Consider the following 6,668-nt stretch of genomic DNA (forward strand, 5'->3'; position numbering starts at 1 on the left):
AAAACTAGAATAATAGTGGGGGAAATTGAAAAGCAATTTCATTGTAAAATGAGTGATTTTCTACATATGCTGAAGGGAAACAAGGTATTTCAAATCTTGAAGATTATATCTGCAGAAGACATGAATGCAAAATGCCTGTGTGCTGTTTTTGTTTTGCTTTTTGCCACTCATCTATACTAATGAAAGAATAATATGCTAATTAGACCAGGAGACCTTCTGGACGTCCTTCCGGACAAAGCCATGGTGGCAGGGCCAAGGCAGAGGTGGTTAGGGGCAATCAGGCCAGGAGGGGAGGGCAGTTGGGGGCAATCAGGCCGGCAGCGGGGGCAGTTGGGGGCAAGCAGGCCAGCAGGGGGGGCAGTTGGGGGCAAGGAGGCCGGCAAGGGGGGGACAGTTGGGAGCAAGCAGGCCAGCAAGGGGGGGCAGTTGGGGGTGAGAAGGCCCACAGGCAGAGTGGTTAGGGGTGATCAGGCAGACAGGCAGGTGAGCAGTTAGGAGCCAGCAGTCCCAGATTGCAAGACCTAAACCAGCAGTCGGACATCCCCCGAGGGGTCTCAGATTGGAGAGGGTGCAGGCTGGGCTGAGGGACATCCTCCCACCCCCGTGCACAAATTTCGTGCACTGGGCCACTAGTGTAGATATAAAATCCACTCACTTTTCAAATCACCATGGTCATTTGATGTATTTTCTGGATTTGTACCTCACCAGAACCCATCATTCAGGTTCAGGCCAACACATCCATGAAATGAAAGAGCAGACCTTTTTATTTCCTTTTAAACAAAATATTTAATGTACTATCTACATACATAGGAACATAATAATTCAGGTTAAGGATATTAAGGATTGGCAGATAGGAGAATGCAGAGTGACTAAATCATTACATTAAGCTCTGGGTCATTGCTGTCTTTAGAATTCCAACTGTCTTTAGAATTATCTTCCCACCTTCCCAGTCTGTACAATTGATAAACACTGCTCATCCTTCAAAACTCAGCGAAGGTCAATGAAGTCTTGCTTATGTCCCTGCCCTCACTCATATCAAATTGACAAGAGTATCCCTTTTGCTGTCTTCTGTATCCAGGACAGGCCCTTCATCATAGTATATGTATTATCTGAGGCTTTTTTTATTGTAGTGTCAGAAAACAACTCCAGCAAATTTTAAAGGATAATGATAAATATAGAAAGGTCAGAAATGTAGCCATCCTCAGAATAGAACTTGAACTGGAAAAAAAAATATTGAACTCTCTCATCTTGGCTTCTTTTTCATGTCTCATTATTTTCCATTTCTTCATCCAAGTCTTACCTATTTCTCTGTCCACATACTATAATATGACTGCCACACAGTTCTAGTGGTAACTTTTATAGTCTAGTCACATGCAGAGTTCACGTTCAGAGCTCAGTGCCGTATTGAAGGACAATGATAGAACCAGCTACAATCTGGTGAACCCCAGTATCAACTGATATTAGCTAAACGGCAAAGTCACATCAGTGCTAGGGCTCAAACCCTGTGGATAAAGAAAATTTTTCAGACAGATGGGTCACATTTTAAGCAGGAAAGACACCCTAAAATTTTTTGTTATAATCTATAATATCTTGAACTTATTTACCTAACTAATCTAAATAGAATAGAAATTCTTTGAGTTGGTACCATATCTCATCATTAATTTTTCACAGCATAATGCTCAGTTTGAGCCATGTAATAAGTGCATAGCATTGTTTATTAAACAATTCCTTTTTTATTTACCCACCCTCCTTTGAGTGAATTACTCATCAGGGTGCAAAATGGATAGTCATCTTGTCAGGGTATTAAGAAACTTGACCAAATCATAACTTTATATTAAATACTCATGATAGATGGGACAAGAGTGTATATATTAGTGCCCATATGAATGTATCATTGGCCATGTATTGAGATAGCACAATAAAGTGACTTTTAGAAAATGGGTATGGATTCAAGCTAATCAGGGTGGAATCAGGACTCTGCCACTTTCTACTTATATGACATGGACTTTAACTTATAAATTAAACTCTCATCTACAAAATAAAGATAGTGCTCCATAGGTATATTTTAATACTAAAAGGAGATAGTGCATATAAAATGCTTTGCAAGTAAACATTTAAACGTGGGGATTTTTTTCCCTCTTCTTACCTCCAGTATAGCTCTCCTAAGCAAATAACACTTCAGTGTTATAAAATGCTTATAAAGAAAAGATAATGAGCCCTGGCTGGTTTGCTCAAAGGTTAGAGCATCAGCCTGGTTACAAAGGGGTTGCAGGTTCAATTCTTGGTCAAGGGCATGTAATGCAGTTGTAGGCTCCCCAGCCCCAGTAGGGGTGTCTCTCTCTCCCCTTCCTCCCTCCCCTCCGCTCTTTCTAGAAATCTATGGAAAAAATATCCTTGGGTGAGGATTTAAAAAATAATAAAGAACACATAATGAGACTTGGCAGGCATATATCAAACCAAGGACTCCATTAAGATTCATTATAAATGTATTGAAAAATTAAAGAGAAATAAGGGATTGCTTTAAGCATAAAGAAACACGTACAACATGATGAAAATGCATATCAGATTAGTTCAACTTCTTCATTTAAAAGACAGGCATGTGAAGCTTATAGAATTGAAGTAACACTTATAAGGGACATTATAGCCATTGGTGCAGCTGGATTTCCTAATGACCAGTTCAGTGTTCTTCCTAAGAATAGGTAAGGACATGACATGAACCTATAGAGAATGACTTTGGTCACTGGATCATCCTGTTAACTTATGTTACTAAAATTCAAGTTTCATTTGGATGACTCAACCTGATGCCCACCATTCCTTAATTGTCTCAGCAGAACTTAATTCACCATGAACTCCACTTCAGTCATCCATTCCCATGGTTATACAGTTTACCTTGCCATCACTTAAAACTACTCTGAAACCTTTAATACTATTCCCAGCCTCATCATCACAACTTCCAGTTCCTTACCTCTACATCATGTGTTCTGAGAGTAACTGACACCTCCAGGTCATTAATTCCTTCCATTTTTCCCCAAACAGCACCTCCCTGATGTTTTTTGTTCTTTCTCTTTTAGCCTAGATTCCATAAAGCTCCATGGAATCATTATCCTATATAATCCTATATAATAAAGAGGTAATATGCAAATTGACCATCATGCCCTCGCACAAGATGGCCGCCCCCATGTGGTCACAAGATGACTGTGCCCATGTGGTCACAAGATGGCCACCACAAGATAGTTGGCAAGGGAGGGCAGTTGGGGGTGACCGGGCCTGAGCCAGCAGTCCTGGATTGTGAGAGAGTGGTCTGACTTCTGGTTTAGGCCCAATCCCTGTGTGATTGGGCCTAAACTGGCAGTCAGACATCCCCCGAGGGGTCCCAGATTGGAGAGGGTGCAGGCTGGGCTGAGGGACAACCCCCAGTGCATGAATTTTGTGCACCGGGCCTCTAGTCTATATATTAAAAACCTAAGCAATTGACGAAACGACCTGTCGGCGGGTCACTATGATGTACAATGACCACCAGGGGGCAGACACTCAATGCAGGAGCTGCCCCCTGGTGGTCAGTGCACTCCCACAGTGGGAGCGTTGCTCAGCTGACCAAAGAGCACAAGACTCAGGGCTCATGGCTGGTGAGCGCTGCTGTGGTGGTGCGAGCCTCTCCCAATAAGGACTGACTGGGTGCAAGCCTGTGGCAGGTGCAGTGGGGCCCGGATGAGCGAGAGTGGCAGGCAGGAGTGGCAGGCGGCATTGGACTACTCGTTTCAGCATGATCCTCACAGACCTCGCCGAGGGACCCCACCAGTGCATGAGTTTATCAGTAAGCTCAAATCTCTGTAAGTTCTCCCAAATACTATTTCTAAAAAGCACAATCAACAACAATAGAATCATCCCAGTAATATTCCTTCTCTTCTCCCAATACTTAGCTGCTGAGCTTTGCTGGATAAAAACTCAAAACCAGACAAGTTAGTTCTGTTCAAAATGTATGGATTATAGCCTCAATTGGCCCTTGCAAGTTTCTCCACAATCATTATTTTAGTCACATACTCATTTCTACTTTTTGCATCCTTGAGAAGCTCCAAGCTTCCTTTATCACAGAGAAATAGAGGCTAACAGGCACAATCGCTTCAATTTCCTCCCCTTCTGTTTTCCTCCCACCCACCTCTTCTTCCCTCCCCATCATAGGATGAAGTATTTTTCCATTCATTTTTAGAATTCCCCCAACTGTGCTGTGTATCACATCTCTGACTCTTTGAAAACCTCAGACCATTATTTTTTCGTGCAACTCCAAGCAGAAAAAAAATATATATATAAAACCCTAATATGCAAATAGACCAAACAGGGAACAACTGAACAACTGGTCGCTATGATGTGTGCTGACCACCAGGGGGCACGTGCGGAACATGGTGGGGGTTGGTAGCAGGCGGCAGAGCGCAGAACATGGCAGGCATCGGCCATGGTGGGATGGTGGAGCAGGTGGGGCACCAGACCAAGGTGAGGCCCTGGTAGTTGTCATCAGGCAAGCCTCTGGTGGTTATTGAAAATTCTTTGCTCCCTTGCACCACAATCCCACAGGGTGCTTGCACCTGCTGCTGGTGCCAGCCCTGCTCGCACCTACTGCTGGCGCTTGGTGCCAGTCCCGATCACTCAGTGCCATCAGCAGGTGCGAGTGGCAGCTGCCAGCCCCGGTCAACCCTGAGGGCTTCTCCACCTCCCCCTGCTCCTGAGGGGTAAGCGGGACCAGAAGACGCCTCTCACACCTGCTGCTGGCGACAGCCTCACTCGCACCTGCTGCCAGCACCAGAGCTGCTGCTCACACCCACAGCTGGCACTGGAGCCGCCGCTTGCACCCTCTGCTTGCACCCGGCGCCAGTCCCAATCACTCGGTGCCATTAGTGGGTGCGAGTGGTGGCTGCTGGCCCCAATCACCCCTGAGGGCTTCTCCAGCTCCCCCTGCTCCTGATGGGTGATCAGGGCAGCAGCCGCCATTCACCCACTGATGGCACCGGCCCCGCTCACACCTGCTAATGGTGCCAGCCCCAACCGCTCTGTGCCATCAGCAGGTGCGAGCGGGGCAGCGCCTTCAGCACATGAGAGCGGCGGCTGCAGGAGCGGGGCTGCCAGCAGCCAGGGGACCAGGGTCATGGTGGGAGGGGCCAGGCGGGGGCGCAGAGGATGGGCTGAAACCCGCCCCTGTGCCCACTACAGCCTCATGGCCCACAGTTCCTTTCAAGGTGCACCAATTCGTGCACTGGGCCCCTAGTAGAGTATATTAACATAGCCAATATTTTTCATGTTTACAGATGAGATTATAGCTTCTTTTAAATCCTCCCTTTAATATCTTGTTAATGTCATAATGAAATATTATTCAACCATAAATAGGAATGAAGTACTGATACATGCTATGACATGGGTGAACCTCGAAAAGATTATGCTAAGTAAAAGCAGCCAGACAGAAAAGGCCACGTATTATATGATTCCATTTATATGATATTTCAAGGATAGGCAAATCGATAGAAGTAGAAAGTGGTTGCTAGGGTCTAGAGCAGGGGTCCTCAAACTTTTTACACAGGGGGCCAGTTCACTGTCCCTCAGACAGTTGGAGGGCCGGACTATAGTTTAAAAAAAACTATGAACAAATTCCTATGCACACTGCACATATCTCATTTTGAAGTAAAAAAACAAAACAGCAAAAACACCCGCATGTGGCCCGCGGGCTGTGTTTGAGGACGCCTGGTCTAGAGGGAGGTAGAAATGGGAAGTGACTGCCAATGGTTATGGATTTTCTTTTGGGAGTGATAACAGTGTTCTAGAATTGATGATTTTATGGCTATACTAAAAACCACTGAATGGTCCACTTTAAAAGAATGACTTTTATAGCATGTAAATTATGTTTCCATAGAGCTATTATTTTAAAAAAAGAATCAGTGGAACTGCTAATACCAGTATCTTCAGACCAGTTATATAAATGGAACATAATTGTTTACATCTATAAGGGATAAATCCTTGACCAATTACAGCTACCTACAGAGTCCACTCATAATAGTGAACTTTCAATAGAAAATATGACTAGTACTGAACAATGACTTATTCAATAACTGCCTAATAAGAAATGAATCCAAGTAATAATAATCTACAAAATATAAACAAAAACATTTCAGTTTATATATTTACATTAGTACAAGTCATTTTACATATCAAAATTAAAATAGATATGCCATTTGTTAATTGAGATTTGGAGGAAAGGTTATCATCAATCATCTGCATAATCTTTTCTGAAAAATATTAAAACAATTATTTTAAATGCAATATAATTTTAAGTGATAGGATCTAAATAAGGTGAAATGCCTAATAAACTCCCCAAGATATCACATTGGACTTTATGTATTCCAACAATTTTTTATGAACCTAAATAAAAATATACAGTTTCTGGATGATGAAAATGATAATTAACTCAAAAGAAATAAACTTGTGCTTTATTAGCACTCATTTGCATATTATTCATTTGAGAAACCTTGAATGTCACTATATACCAAGCCCTGTGCTGGGTTATGTTAACTACTAATGATGCCTCTACAGTGCCTCATTGTTCAAGAAGAAAAAATAATGGAGCATCCGTGATGCCTCTTTTACAGTGCAGAATCTCCTAACTAGAGACAGATTGCTGTTTGATC

This window comes from Eptesicus fuscus, chromosome 14 (genome assembly GCF_027574615.1).
Source record: "Eptesicus fuscus isolate TK198812 chromosome 14, DD_ASM_mEF_20220401, whole genome shotgun sequence".
NCBI classification, from domain to species: Eukaryota; Metazoa; Chordata; class Mammalia; order Chiroptera; family Vespertilionidae; genus Eptesicus; species Eptesicus fuscus.